The sequence below is a fragment of the Camarhynchus parvulus genome, chromosome 13 (genome assembly GCF_901933205.1).
Source record: "Camarhynchus parvulus chromosome 13, STF_HiC, whole genome shotgun sequence".
NCBI lineage: Eukaryota > Metazoa > Chordata > Aves > Passeriformes > Thraupidae > Camarhynchus > Camarhynchus parvulus.
Genome location: NC_044583.1, coordinates 16,599,050 through 16,615,021, shown reverse-complemented (window position 1 = coordinate 16,615,021; position 15,972 = coordinate 16,599,050).

Below are 15,972 nucleotides of genomic sequence, written 5' to 3'. Positions count from 1 at the left end.
CCTCCCTGCCCACCCCACCTGATGGGCTGCCTGTCCTCAGTGCAGCTGGCTGGTGCTCACCATGCCAGGGCAGGATATTTTCTGCAGTTTTTCAGTCAGTTCTTCTTTTTCTTTTGGTCTAGATGGTCTGTAAGGACCATTCCAACCCCTCAGCATCCTCTGGATCTTCTCACACGTGGGGAAAAGCAGGGTGTCACACCTTTGTGCCAGGAGGAAGATGGACAGGTGGAAATCAGGGTGTGGAGAGGAGCTGGGATGGCTCTGGAAGCCCTGAGGGCTTTGTTTAAACACTCAAGCTCAGTGTCTGAGCTGGCCTGACTCAGCTGAACTCCAGGAGTCAGAGACTCTGGAGCTGCTTTGGAACCAAATGTGTCCTCCTTAAATCACCCCAAAACAAATTTGTGGTGCCTGCAGGGGGAAAAAGTCTTCCTCCTTGGGAGCATCCTGTAAAGTATCATTTTCCCTGCCCCTCACCTGCCTGCCTGCTCCCAAATGCAGTGATGAGCAGGATGAGAGCTCAGGGGGGCCTGGGCTAATTAAAATTCACAATACAGTGCAATTAAAAGCTGTTGTTAATGTGCACCAAGTCCTGGGTCGGTGCCCAAGGAAAGACGAGGATATTCCATCCCTCCAGCCACCAGGTTTTTGTGGGCAGAGAAATGTGGGGACTTTGTGCCAGAGGAGGTCACCAGGTGGTGGCTCAGCTCCTGCAGCTCCTGTCCTCCTCCTCCTGCCCAGGCTGGGGACGTTGTCCCTCCTTCCTGGGGCATTCTGTGGGACACTGCAGGAGGGCTGCAGAGCCTGGCCAGGGCTGTGCTGCTGCTCCAGGAGAAGCCTCTGGAGGGAAGAGAAGGAATGTGGGAACACAGGAATTATCCTGCAGAAAGCATCGACCACAGCGTCCTGCCCCGACAGCGCAGAAATAGGGGAAAGGGAAGGGATGGATCAAATCTCCTGTGACACCAGCGGGACCATGGCTCGTGACTCCTGCCCCAGCCACATGTGACTGCCTGCTCCATGCCCAGACCAGGAGTTTTCCTTCCTCCCTGCAGCCAGACAGGCTGGAAATAGGCCTGGAGGGAGCCACGTGCAGCAGCACAAGCTGCTCAGAGCAGCACCTTCCTTCCCAGAGCTTCCAGAGGGTGCTGGGAGCTGCAGGGACATCCCTGCTTTGGATTTGCTGCTCCAGTCCTTGCCCAGTTTGGCCTTCCAGCACTCCCAGCCCTGGCACTGTGATGCCCTGTTTGTTTGATGCCTCAGGGGGCCATTTAAGGCCTGGAGTAATGAGGGGCAGCATTTCTCTCCCATATGTTCATTCTTGGACAGTGGAAATACCATGACAGGAATAATTCTTGCATCATCTGAGCTCTGCTGTGAGCCTCCCGTGGAATGGGGAGAAAGGAAATGCTGACAAATGGAAATGCAGATATGGACAGAGGGCTGGGTTTATTTGGATTTTCGTGGAAATGACTCGTTCCTGCAGAAATACAGCACCCAACAATAACAGTTGTTATCAGCAGACATTTTTTCATCATTCCTTCGTGGCACACTGGTGCAAACTGGGCTGGAGGGGAGACCTGGCGTGGAGGAGCAGCGAGGCTGAGGCAGAGATAAACCTGGAGCTCAGCTTATCTCAGAGGCGGCTGCTCCTCTCTGGGCAGCATCTCCTGCTGTTGCCTGGCTCAGTAATGAGGAGTTGGTAAACACCAGCTGTTCTGCTCAGCAGAGCTGGGGGGAGTGTGTAAACTGGGTAATTTAGATTAAAAATCATTTATTTGCACAGCAACCTGCTTGTTCAGTGATAATTGGGCTCATAAATATGTATGGGGGAGGAGGAGCAGGGGCTGAGGCTGAGCCAGAGCCAGGAGTCACCCACTGAGGCTGCAGGGGCTTGAATAAACTCTCCATCTGTGCACGGGGGTGTGCTGGGATGGAAACACCTGGAACAGGCCTGGAATTCCTGCGGTGCCACTGGGCCTGCCCTGAGAGCTCACCTTGTCCTGGGGGAGGGCAGAAGGGGCACAGGAGCAGCAGGGAAGTGACTCTGGATGTGGAATAGATGGAAAAATAATTCCCAGCAGGGATTGGAAACTCCTTGTGCTGAGGTGACACACCTGGAGCTGTCACCTCTGCTGGCACTGCCCTGTCACCTGAGTGTCCCTGGCACTCCTCACCTGGGATGGGCATTGCCAGGGAGAGAATCCCTGTGGGCATGGAGAGTAAACTGGTAAAATGGGGCAGAGAACACAACCCAAGCATCCAGCTGGTGAAACCCCAGTGCCAGGGACATGTGGATGTGGCTCTGCTTGGTGCCAGGGGATGGGGACAGCTCCCTGCTCCTGCCTTGTCCTGGGAAGGAAAGGGAAATGGGGCTCCCAGGGAAGCTGCTCAGAGCTCCTCACAGAGGGAAACAGGCAGCAAAGAGGCAGGAATAAGGCAGGAAAACTGGCAAGAAATAGGCAGGAAAACTGGCAGGAAAGAGGGAGGAAAGAGGCAGGAAAACTGGGAGGAAACGGGTGGGAAACAAGCAGGGAAAATTGGGAGGAAATAGGCAGATAACAGGCAGGAAACCTGGCAGGAAAGAGGCAGGAAAGCTGGGAGGAAAGAGGGAGGAAAACTGTGATGAAACTGTCAGGAAAACTGGGAGGAAATAGGTGGGAAATACACAGGAAATAGGCAGGAAAAAGGTGGGGAAACTGGGAGGAAAGAGGTAGAATAGAGGCAGGAAAGCTGTCAAGAGACTGGCAGGAAAACTGGGAGGAAATAGGTGGGAAATATGCAGGAAATAGGCAGGGAAAAGGCAGGAAATAGGCAGGGAAAAGGCAGGAAAACTGTCAGGAAATAAGCAGGAAAGCTGAGAGGAAAGCTGGGAGGAAAACTGTCAGGAAATAGGCAGGAAAACTGGCATAAGAGCCTCTTCTCCCCACAGCACTGGGGCCAAGTGTAGGAAGCAGCACGAGTGCCAGCAATTCCTGTCACACTGCAGGAGAGGGAGGGAAATTAAAAACACTCCACATTTGGCCGTGGAGACTCTTGGAGTGCAGTCCAGGAATCAGGATGAATTCACAGAAATGAGCTCCTGAGCAGCAGATGGGTTTTGAGGAAGGAAGAATAAATCCTTACATAACCAAACTCCCTCTGTGCTCTGGTTATGGGCTGCTTGTTTTCTTTTGCTGTTTTGTTTGGGGTTTTTTCCTTTCTTTTGCACCTGCTCTGACCGTGGCACTGGGGCCACACAAGAGCACAAACCCACATTGGTTATAAATTCCATATCTGCAGGATTTATGGGCTGGCTGTGGGGTTTAATCCTCCCTGGAACACCCTCAGCTCCTTGCAGCTGATTGTTTAATGGCAGCACGATTTTTCCTTCCCCTGTCTGAGATTTAAGCCAGGCTTGATCCCAAAGTATTCCTACAATATAAATCAGGTTAAAAAAACCCTTCCCTCCATTGCTTTGGAAAAGATTTCATGAATTCCTACATGACTCCAGAGCATCAGGAGTCTCTCCCAGATTTCCCTGACCCATCAGCTGGGTTTTGCTGGTTTTATCTCATGGTGTGGCACAAGGATGAGCTGTGAGCTCTGTGCTGGCTGTGCTGGGGCCGAGCCCTGAGGGGCAGGGAGGCACCCAAGGGAAGCCAAACCTGGCACCTTCAGAGCCATCTCTGTCTCCTGTGCCTGTAGCACACCTATTTTGGGAGTTATTTGGTACCCCAGAAGATTTGGAGTGCTGTCCCTGTCCTTCCTTCTCTCAGTCCTTTCTTCCTGCACCACCTGAACTCCTCCTTACAGATCCTCTGCTGGCCTTGAGAGATTTTCTTCTGAAATCTTCTTGCTGCTGCTTTGATAAACTCCCAGCCACGAGCTGCTTTGTTCTCAATTCCTTTCCAAACCTGCCCTAAAAACTGGCACAAACTACTTTTGTGATGCATCCCTCTTCTCCCTCTGGATTCACCTCCAGCTGGAAATCCCTTGATCTTCTTGTATTTCCACCTGGAAGGATACAACAGCCTAAGGGACACCGAGGAAAGTCTCTGTTGGACACTCTGCAAATCCTACCGGAGCTGTGGTGATTCATTTTTTGGCAGGAGGCTCTTGCCTGTGTGTGGAATCCAGCAGGTGATGCCCCAGCAGCTGGAAATCCCACCCAATTTCTGCCCTGCTCACGCTTTTTATTTTTGGGCGGCCGAGGCGCTGCCAACACCCTCTGGCCCAAACCCGCGCGAGTGCAGGAGTGCAGGGCGCGGGTGTGAGAGAAACTCGGCGCTAATTAACAGCTCGTTAACATTTCCTGCTCTCCGGGCTAAAGGTCTGTACCCCGAGCATCCTCCCAGCACCGCAGCTCTGAGCACTCCCAGCCCGTCCCTGCCAAACCGCAGCTGCCGTTCCTGTGGGATTCAGGGAAACGAGTTCTTTCCTTTTCCGTGCCCTCAAACAAGGGCGAGAAGCTTGGCTGACAGAAAAAATAAACACGAACCACGATGGGGACGTGGATGCGGTGGGAGTGCCTGTCCTGCCCTCCTCGGTGAGAGGAACAGCAGATTTGTCTTTCCAAACCAGCTGTGGAGCTGCTGGGAGATAAAACCAGCACTGGGAGATAAAAGAAACAATGGGAAGGATTCCACTGATTGATGAATGGAAAAAGAGATTTGCTTTTACTAATCAACTTTAGGTTTGCTGATAAACGAAATTAGACATTGAGAGATGAAAGGAACAATGAAGAAGAAAAACCCCCGAAACTCTGTGAGTTAAAAATGAAAAGGCAAGGTTATACATTAGTCAGGATTTGAGGAAGAGATCAGCATTGGGCAGTGAAGAAGGGGTTGATGGACAGAAATCTGGAGGGGTTAAAGGGTTAAAAAGGGAAAACCTCCACTGTGAGGGGGCTGAGCACATGGTGGGGAAAATCTTTTGCTCCCAGCACCGTAACCTTTTTTCTTTATTCAGCGTTCTGTTGTATTTTTGATAAGGTTTAATAAACCTTCCTAAACTATTAAAAATGAGGAGCATTTCTCACCCTGGGCATCCCAGGAGCTGCAGGGAGGGGCAGCCCGGGCTGCTCAGCTCGCTGGAGCCCATTCCCTGCTGCCAGCACCTCCAAAACCCAGAGCCTGCCTGAGAGAAACACAGCCAGGGTGGGCAGGGGTTACCATGGCAAGGAGCTGCTCCCGGTCCCTGCATCACTTCCAGCCCAAGCTGGAGCCTGCAGAAATCCTGCAGAAATCACCCCCAGCAGCCAGAGCCGCTGCACACCCAGGCACACACCAGCTGAACCTGTTAATTCAGCTTTAATCACATGTTTATGAAAAAACAACCGATTAAAAAAGAAAACTGATATTCAGTGTCTGCCCAGGAGACAGGGATTGATTTTCTGCTCATTAGACAATCTATTATTATTATTATTATTATTATTATTATTATTATTATTATTATGCATCACTAGATTGAGTTTCACATACAAAAAGCGATGAAACCCAAAGGGATGAACATGAGATGCCTGTAACTTAATTTATGTGGAAGAGCTTTATTAGCTCCAAGCCTGGAACATTCCAGAAGAGTTTTAGCCACATCCCCCCAAAAAAGGGTTTAGAAAAGGCTGCATCTCACTGCCCTGAAGAAGGACACACTCCCAGAAAAGCAGCATCTCCTCCCACCCCTCCTTCCAGCAGTGGCCACTTGGGAATGCAGGAGAACCCCGGGGATTAAAGAATTTTGAGGGTTCCTGAGCGATTCTCGCTTTCCAGGTGCTCCCATTCCTGTGTTGGTTACTGCATCCCCTCCGAAATGCTGCCAGGGAAACGCCACACTCGGTGGCCCTGTGGTGTCACAGCCTCATCACGTCTCATTAGTTAATTAGAGCACAGGCGGAGCAGCCCCACAGAAGGTGTGAAAATGTTCAGTGCTGCCCTGGGTGACAGCCACGCCTGGGCCAGCCTGTCCCTGTCACCGGGCATCAGCAGGGAGGGACCAGAGGTGGCTGCTGGGGACATTCCGGGACAGCTCCGGTGGGAAAAACCTCTCCGTGCAATGGGAAAACGAGGCGGCGTTAATGAAACCAAAATAACAAAGAGAGGATCTCAGGGGAGGGAGAGAAAAGAGAAAATTCACATTTTTTCTTCCTTCCAGCAGGTGGAAGGGAACATCCCCAGAGCCCCCTGTGCCACACCCTGCCCATCCAGGGCACATTCCCAGGTTATTCCCGGCTTTTCCAGCCCTGGGATGCTGCCCTGGTCTGTGATTCCTTCGGGCTGGGTGTCCAGGGCACATTCCCAGGTTATTCCCGGCTTTTCCAGCCCTAGGGATGCTGCCCGAGGTGCTGGGTGCCCAGGGCAGCATTCCCAGGTTATTCCCGGTTTTTCCAGCCCTGGGGATGCTGCCATCCCGAGGTGTTTGAATTCCTGCTGCCTGCTCTGCCCCCTTTTTGCCCAGGGTCTCCAATTCTTCCTTTCATTTATTTGCCAAACCCAGCGCTTCCCAATCTCTGCAGGCAACACAAGCAGAGAGCAAAGCCCCAGCTCTCGGCCCCACCAGCACTGGAGGAGAACACGAGGAAATCTGAATTTCCTCGGCCCAAAGCAGCTGGAAAAGTGGAAGATTTGAATTTCCAGCAGTGCTCTCCTCCTGCAGCCCCACCACGGGCAGGGAAGAAAGGCAGGAGCGACTCCTCCATGGCAAATTCCCAGAATTTGCTTTTCCAGGTTGATTTTTAAAACCCCTCTGCTGGTTATTTACTGCTGAGCTCTACATTTAGGGAGTGTATTGTACCTGACTCATTTTATGGCCTGCCTTGCCTTTTATCTTGCCTGGCTATTAATTTAACCCAGCAAATCTCTGTGTTTGTCAGCTCTGATTCCTGGGGTACCACAGGACTTTGTTTGGAAATTGATTTGTGCTTCCTGATGCTTCAATAAAGCCATTTGGAATAAACACAGCTCTTCATTTCCCTGGCAGTACGTGGGGAACAGGCAGGAGCTGAGCACAAAAATAGACATTTATTTCACAAGTGGAGCAAGGGGAGGGCAACAGGGATGGGGCTGCCTCTAAATAAGGTGAAGCTTGCAGGGCAAATGAACCTGGATTTATCCAGCAGGACCTGCTGGGTGCAATATTCTGGATTTTTTGCTGTCTCCTGTGCCCAGGGAGGGAGCTCTGGTTCTCACTTGTCCTGGTATTTCCCACAGCAGGGACAGGGAGAGGGAGGCTCGATCAGGAATCCAGGGAAAACAAGGCAGAACTGGGAATGGGGTTGGTCCCTCACCTTTGGAGAGGTCCCAGACTCCCTGCTTCTTCTCCCCACTGCATGAATTCCAATTTTCCATGTCCTTTCTCTCCATTCCCTTCTCACACCTGATTTCTCACCCGTCAGGAGCCCTCAGCGTGGCAGGAGAGGACAGGAGGGGTTAATCTGAAAGGGGTTAGTTTGAATTCTTTTTTTCAATTTTTTTTTTATTTTCCAGCAATTTTCCCTCTGTGTTATCCTGCAGGATACCAAGGCTGCAGTTTGGGGAGTTCCTCATTCCCACCCTGCCCATGTTTTCGGGGGGATGGGGGAGGTTTGGCCAGGCTGGAAAGGACCTAAACCATCCTAAACTTCCACCACCCTTCAGCTGAGAGGGGAAATTTTATCATGAAACCAAAGAGAAGCTGAGCAGAGAAAGGAACTCAAGTGGCTGCTTTACCAAAATGCTCCATTTTTCTCTGAAATTAATTAGCTGAACCCTGACAAAACCTGTTATTAAAAAGGCACCCTTGTCTTTTTAATCATCTGAGCTGTTTATAAAGTGCAGCCAGAGGCTGGAAATCAAACCCTCTCCTCCAGCTCTTTTGTTCATCTCTATCTGGGGGGGGGAAATTCATTAAAAAATTACTGGCAGCCCTGAGCCAACGGCAACAGGCATCTCAAAAAGTCCTGTAATGAACAACTCTGTCAAATGGCCAAATAAAAGGGAAAATAGGACAGCAAACAACAACTTGGGCAGTTGGCTGCCAGCGGGGGCTGCAATTAGGAGCAGTGTGATTCACACCCCACGCTCGCCCACCACTGCTCTTTAGAGGATGATTCAAGGATTGCATCACGCCAGTTCCCTGGGACCTTCCTTTTGGCGCTGGAAAAAAGGCAAGAAGGCAGCTGGGCTGCTCTAAAGCTGCAAGTGCAACTGAAAATGGAAAAGCGAAGTTGTGCTGCTCCTTGCACGGTCCCAGGACAGCCCAGAGTTCTGGATGGGGTGGGCACGGGTCCAGGGGAGGGGGCTGAGCCTGACCCTGGCATGGAGGGGGCAGAGGGATGGGGAGAGCATCCCCTGGTCCGGGGTGAGGAGGCACCAGGGGATCCGGGGGATGGAGCAGCTCTGCTGGGAGGGAAGGCTGGGATTGTTCACCTGGACAGGAGAGGCTTTGGGGGGACACAATTGTGGCCTCCCAGTGCCTGAAGGGGCTGCAGGAAACACAGAGAGAGAGGATTTACATGGGATGGAGGGACAGGACACAGGGAATGGCTGCCAGTGCCAGAGGGCAGGGTCAGGTGGGATGTTGGGAAGAATTCCTCCCTGTCAGGGTGGGGAGGGGCTGGGATGGAATCCCCAGAGCAGCTGTGGCTGCCCCTGGATCCCTGCAAGTGTCCAAGGATGGGGCTTGGAGCCACCTGGGACAGTGGAAGGTGTCACTGCCATGGCAGGGGTGGCACTGGATGATCTCTGAGGTCCCTCCCAGCCCATCCCAGCCAGGGACCCTCTGGTGCTGTGGTCTCTGTTATCAGCAGCCCTGAACCTGTGGGTTGTGCCCTGTGCCACCACAGGGCCCCACACCTACCCAGAACTGCCTCCTTCATGTTTCCAGGGCACTTTTCCACAGCTGCCATGCTGTGGGGACCCTTCCCTGGTGGCCCATGTCCTGTGTCACCCTGCATGTGGTGACATGGCAGGAGTGGGCACTGCACCAATATTCACCTCTCTGCAAGCACAAGCTGCTGCTGCGAGTCACTCCAGATGATTCCCATCGATCCAGCCCTGTAAATGACTCAATCCAATGTTCTCCAAACCTGTGCTGAACAGGAAAACTTGATTGGATTTGCTGCTGGAGATTGGCTTGGTTTCAGTTACATTCCTGGGGATATTTTTCCTTTTTCCCTGTGGAACACAGTGTGGTTTTACAGGTGAGGAATTCCCTTGTGGCCTTTGCATGGAGCCCTGCAGCTCTCAAGGACTCACACCCCGATGTGACCACACAGCTGGGACACCATCCATGCCACTGTCACCTTCAGGGTCCCCACCGCCACCACGGCAGAACAGCTCCTGCAGCTCCTGCAGCTCCTGCACCCCTGCAGCCCCTGCACCCCTGCAGCTCCTGCAGCCCCTGCAGCTCCTGCAGCCTGGGCTGGCCCTGCCCAGGAAGGCCAGGCTGGAGCAGAGGGGACAGGACAGGTCCAGCAAAGGCAGAGGATCCCAAAATCCCTCTCTGCCTGTGGCTGGCATCCCTAGGGACAATAACAGTTGGACAGTGTGGTGCTTGTCCTGAGAGAGCTTCCTGCCTTACAGAGGAGTTCAGAAGACAAAATGCAGGAGGGGATGGAGTTGATGCTTCAGATTTCCTCTTGGCAGTGCTGGGAAGAAATCCCAAAAACCCCAGTGCAGTGCAGTGCTCTGCCTTCCAGATTCCCATTGGGAGTCCATCCATCCATCCATCCATCCATCCATCCATCCATCCATCCATCCATCCATCCATCCATCCATCCATCCATCCATCCATCCATCCATCCATCCGTCCATCCATCCATCCATCCATCCATCCATCCATCCAAACACTGCCCATCAATCCATCCATCCATCCATCTCGTCATTGTACCGTCCATCCGTCCGTCCGTCCATCTCCATCCAAAAACTGCCCATCTGCTTGCTGCTGCCTTTGGGTTTGTTTGCACCTTAATTAGGGCAGAGGAACCTCTCTAACCATTTTAATGACCACATTTTGGCAGTGGGGACCCAGAGCCTGCCCCAGCCTGAGCTCTGTGCCTGGGCAGCCAGCTGGGAACTGTGGAGATGTTCCTGCTCTCCAGTCTCTGTGCCTGAGACAAGCTGGACAAATCAAACTGACCTGCAGGTCCAGGGTTGCATCTGGTTGGGCTCACAGAGGTGAAATCCATTTTGGGATCTCTCTCAGTGCTGTCACTCTGCTGCCAGGATTTTAAGGGCACCTGTCAGGGATATTTTGGGAAGCAGAGGCTCCTGCCTGCTGCCCCTGTGCACAGAATTCCAGTCAAACGAGGTCTGCTGGAGCAGGGCTCAGGGGAAGCTGTGGTTTAGTGGGAAGCCAGGATGAGAAAGTGGCTTCTGAGCCCCCTGTCACACACAGGGCCAGCCTGGGCTCTGGGGGTTGGGCTTTGGCCTCTTCTGTGCACCTTCCACCACTGTGGGGCCATCTGGAGCTTTGCCCAGCCCCAGGGACAGGGAGAGGACTTTCCCCAGGGATCTGCCAGGCTGGGAAGGGAAAGGAGCTCAACATCTGTCCCCACCCACACTGAAACAGCTCCTGGCTGCTGTGGGGCTTTAGTGCTGGCCAAGGCAGAACATCCCCACAGAAGCTCCCACCTGACCATTTGAGTCTCAGGGGTGGCTTTGGTGTCAAACCCACAGAGAGGCTGAAACCCCTGCACGGCCTGGGGGGTCCAGCCAGGGGCTGCCCACCCACAAGAGCTTTTTTTGGAACAAACTCATTTTTCATCTCCTTAATTAGGTCACAACTCCCCTGATTTTTGAGTGGCAGCACCTAAACTGACCGCAGGCACCTTGCCATGGGCAGCTGGGCTGTGGCTCCACGATGTGCTTGGAACATGCTCAGGAAAATGTGGGAAAAGCACCCACCAGAGGGACAGAGTGTGCTAAGCCAGAAACCACAGCAGAAGATGCAGCAGCAGGAGGAATCCTGGAGCTGCAGCAGGAGCCTGCTGTGATTTCTGTGCGCACTGAGCTCCTGGGGAGGGATGTGGGTGTGCTCTGCTGTGCAGTGAGCAAATCTGGCAGCCAGCAACACGTTTGCAGGATTGTGTTGCAATTAATGTGATTTCATGTCAGAGCCTCCTTATTGTCCTTGTCCCACTCTCTGCCTACAAGAATTCATCAGAGTAAAACTTTCTCTTCAGGAATCACAGAATTATGGGATGGTTTGGGTTGGGAGGGACTTCAAAAACCATCTCATTCCACGGGCAGGGTCACCTTTCTCTTCATCTTTTATTATCCCAGGTTATTCCAAGCCCAACCCGGCCTTGGACACCCAGGGATTCCCTGGCATGGGAGGAATGATCACTTCCATTAATTTCATTTATTTATGGCAGGATTGAAAGAACAGTTATTCAGTCCCAAATGATCCTCTTGCTTGTGAATTCTCTGCGTCAGCAGAAGCATTTGATGCTGCTGAAGGCTGCAGTAATCACTAAAAGACAGGAATCCATCTCCCACTGGGATTGATCCCTGTGCCTGGGCAGGGAATGCAGACACAGCTCTCTGGAAGGAGATTTCCCGCTCAGAACTGGTGATTTCTCTGTGGTTTGGTTAAAAGCCCTGAGGATGGAGGGAGCTGGGCAGAGCAGGGGTGTCAGTGCAGGGGCAGGTCACAGGCCAGCTGTGAGGGACACTTCTGTCATCACAGACACACCTGGCCAGGGCAGGAGGGAGTCAGGGGGCGTTAATCCTGAAAAGCAGATGGAAAATCAGCCCTGCAGTGAGCCTGGAGGGAATCCCAGCTGCAGGTGCAGGGCACCTGGTGAGTCAGGTTCTTTGTCTGCCCTGGAATAATCCCCTGAGAAGGGGCCCTGGGAGGTCTTGGGAGAGGATTCCAGGGAAAAGCAGAGCTTTGGGATCTCTGGAGAGCCTGGCTGTGTGAGAGCCCTGCAGGGGCTGGAGCAATGTGGGATTTACAGCATTTAAATGAGAAGGGAGAGCCAGTTTGGATTCAAGAAACACCCCCCCCCCAAAAAAAAAACCAGGCAGAAGGGACATTTTCCAGGCACAAAACCCCCACCTCAGAGTATTTCTGCTCCAGAAGAAAAGCCAGGCAATAAATACTGGGCAAAGCCATGAATAATAAATGTCATTATTGTCCCCAGTGCTGCCAGCTGTGAGCATCTTGCTCTGGACATGCTCCATCCCATCCAGCCTGGCCTTGGGCACTGCCAGGGATGCAGGGGCAGCCCCAGCTGCTCTGGGCACCTGTGCCAGGGCCTCACACCCTCACAGGGAAGGATTTTTTCCCTAACATTGAACCTAAATCTCCCAAGGGCTCCAGCTTGGCCCTTCATTTCCCCAGCTGGGGCAGAGTTGGTGTCTGAGCAAATCTGAGCCCTCTCTTGTGCACTTGGGGCTCCTTAATCCTCCCTGCCCTCAAGCAGCTCCAAAAATAGCTCTGAGCTCCCTCCAAGGGCAGCCTCCAGGACAGGTGATGCCCTGGAGGGGCTGCTTGGAGCCCTCTGGAATTTCTGTGCTGTTTTCCCAGCAGGAGCACCTGGGATGCAGCAGAGCCTGGGCTGGAGGTGGCACGATGGGAGAGCAAGGAGGGGTTCCCTCTCTCCCACCTGTCCTGCCAAAATTCTGCCAAAATCTTGTCCAAATCTTGTCCAAACCCTGCCAAAATCTTGTCAAAATCCTGCCAAAATCCTGACAGAATCTTGTCAAAACCTTGTCAAAATCTTGTCAAAATCATAACAAAATTCTGCCAAAATCCTGCCAAAATCTTGTCCAAATCCTGCCAAAATCTCGTTCAAATACGGTCAAAATCTTGCCAAAATCTTGTCAGAATTCTGCCAAAATCTTGTCAAAATCCTGCCAAAATCTTGTCAAAATCCTGCCAATATCCAGTCAAAATCCTGCCAAAATCTTGTCAAAATCATAACAAAATTCTGACAAAATCCTGACAAAATCTTGTCCAAATCCTGCCAAAATCCTGTAAAAATCTTGTCAAAATTCCCAAAAAATCCTGCCAAAATCCTGCCGAAATCTTGTCCAAACCCTGCCAAAATCTTGTTAAAATCTTGTCCTAATCCTGTCAAAATCCTGCCGAAGTCTTGTCCAAATCCTGACAAAATCCTGTCCAAATCCTGCCAAAATCCTGACAAATCCTGACCAAATCCTGCCAAAATCTGCCCCGTTCCCAGCTTTCCATGGCATGTGGGATGTCTGTGGCTGGACCCCAGCTGGGATTCTCCCCCTCTTTACCAAAACCATCCAATTTTGCACAAGAACCCGCAGGAAACACCCGACTGCAGCCACAGCATGGAAGTGCCACTCCACCCTGCTTAGCCACAACTTGGGGATCAAAGAGCCTGAGTCCATCAAACCCATCTCTTTTCTCAAAAAAAAAAATTATTTCTGATTGCACTTTTTGGGGGGAGGCTTCTTAAACATAGAAAATTTAATTTTGGATTGACGCATTCATTGGGCTTTGCTTTGGGTGATAAAAGAAAAGTGGAGAATTTAATTTCCTCTTTGTTTGCTCTGTCCTGGAATGCACTTGTGGAGATGATGCCCAGGGTGTTCTCATTTCTCTCATTTCTCTCCCAGCCCCCTCCTTTGCTGTTTAAAACCCATCAAAGTCACAAAACTTGTGCAGCTGAGGAGGGGGGAAGGAAGTGGAGCAATGCTGGGTCAGCGCACTCCCCTCACCTCTGGAAAAGGGAACAAAGCCACCATGGGGCTGGGACTTCTTTGTTTTCCAGAAAGAAACATCTGAAATGACTTTTCAAAGCTGCCAAACAAAGCACAGACCCTTCCCCACGTCTGCTGGGTGCGGAATTCCTCCACAATTTTTTCTGATGTTTCTTGCAAGGCTCCAAACCCCAATGTCCAACTGGGGCAGCCCCAGCTGCTCTGGACACCCTGTGCCAGGGCCTGATACCCTCACAGGGAACAATTCCTTCCCAAAATCCAGCCTCAACTTCCCCTCTTCCTTGTACCCATCCCCTTCTGTGTGTCCCTGATGAAGAACCATCCTTTCCTTTGCTCCTCATTCCCTGAACCAGGGATCCCTCTGGGTGCTGCTGCTGCCTCTGGGATGTCCCCTCTGCCTGCTTTTATCCTCCTCATTATCCCTTCTTGACCATTCAGATCCTGAGTTCCAGGACCAGCCTCTTTCCCACGTGGCTTCTGTGACACTTGGGGCCACCAGGAGCCACCAGGAGCCACCTGGAGCTCCCTGTTCCATTGCCTGGTTGCCACTGCAAGCACAGCTCATGGTCATCTGCATCCCTGGATGCCCACCCAGCCTTTCCATTGGCTTGGGCAGCCTTGGGAGGAAGATGAACCCTAAGAGCAGGCGCAGGCTGCAGGCAGAAGCTGCAGGAAGCAGTCAATGGCTAGCAGCACTGGGTAATTCCCTGCTTTTCCACTTTCCAGCCACAAGCAGCTCTGGATGCAGCATGGATGAAGCAGCAGCTGGGTGTTTATAATGTCCAGATTTATTTTGATGGGGTTTTTTGTGCTTTAATGACCATCATTTCCATTTTTGTAATCTTCTTCCTGGTTTTCGTTTCCTGCTGTCAGGTGACGGCCTGGGCTGCCACATTTCTATTTCCATCAGGAATTTCACTGACACAGAAAGCAAAGCAGAGCAGCCCCCATCACAGCCAAGACAAAACCTCAGCCTCTGGACTGTGCAATCCAAAGGTTCCTTCCCATTTCCATGGAGACCAATCCAGAGCATCTGGGAACTCAGCATTCTCCTCTAGCAATCAAAATGGTGGTAAATGACCAGCCTGGAATGGTTTAAATCAACATTTGCTGGGATTTGTGCCTTTTGAATGGAAATAAATGTGAATTCAGCTTGTGCCCCAGCAAGGAAAAGCCTCAGGAATTATATTGGGGTTAAGGCAGTAGGGAAAGGGATAAAACATCCAGAAGGGGAATAAGGAAAGCAGGGAAAGGGATGAAACATCCAGAAGGGGAATAAGGAAGGCAGGGAAAGGGATAAAACATCCAGAAGGGAAATAAGGAAAGCAGGGAAAGTACCTGCTGCTTATTTTTAAAGCAGGATTTTCAGAGGATGCCAAGAGATGAAGGGCCATCCCAAAGGGATGTGGCTGTGCCTGGGGGGGCCGTGGCTCTCTGAGGGCACAGCCCCTCCATCCTCCTCCATCCCAGAAGCCAAATCCATGTCCAGAGGCCACAGGGCACCACAGGACGGCATCGCACGGGGATGACCTTAAAAATTGCAGAATTCACAAGAGAAGCCTCTGCTTTCTCTGCAGTTTGCCAGGCAGCCCCAAATCCAGCCAGGTGTGGGGTTTAGCCCCAAATCCAGCCAGATTTGGGATTTAGCCCCAAATCCAGCCAGGTGTGGGGTTTAGCCCCAAATCCAGCCAGATTTGGGATTTAGCCCCAAATCCAGCCAGGTGTGGGGTTTAGCCCCAAATCCAGCCAGATATGGGGTTTTTAGCCCCAAATCCAGCCAGGTGTGGGGTTTAGCCCCAAATCCAGCCAGATATGGGGTTTTTAGCCCCAAATCCAGCCAGGTGTGGGGTTTTTAGCCCCAAATCCATCCAGATGTGGGGTTAGCCCCAAATCCAGCCAGATGTGGGGTTTTTAGCCCCAAATCCAGCCAGATGTGGGGTTTTTAGCCCCAAATCCAGCCAGATGTGGGGTTTTAGCCCCAAATCCATCCAGATGTGGGTTTAGAACCCGTTTGCATCTGGAAGCGACGGGGCTGCCACGCCAGAGCCTCGAGGAACAAACAGGACAGAAAACGAGAGCCGGGAGTGGATCTGTGGGTGGAAAAGGGGTCGCTGGATTCCTGGAAGGATTAAAGTGCCTCGTAAAAGAGCCTCATTCAGGCAGCAAGCGCTGACATCCCGGCTTAACAATGCTCTTTAGCGGCCGTTTGAGAAAGGTTTAAAGCTGCCATAATTCATGTCCATAGCTCGGACCATGAAAGGATGAAGAGAGGGTTTATTGCAGCCATGGGCTGCAGCCATCTCCTCACTGCCCTTTTCTC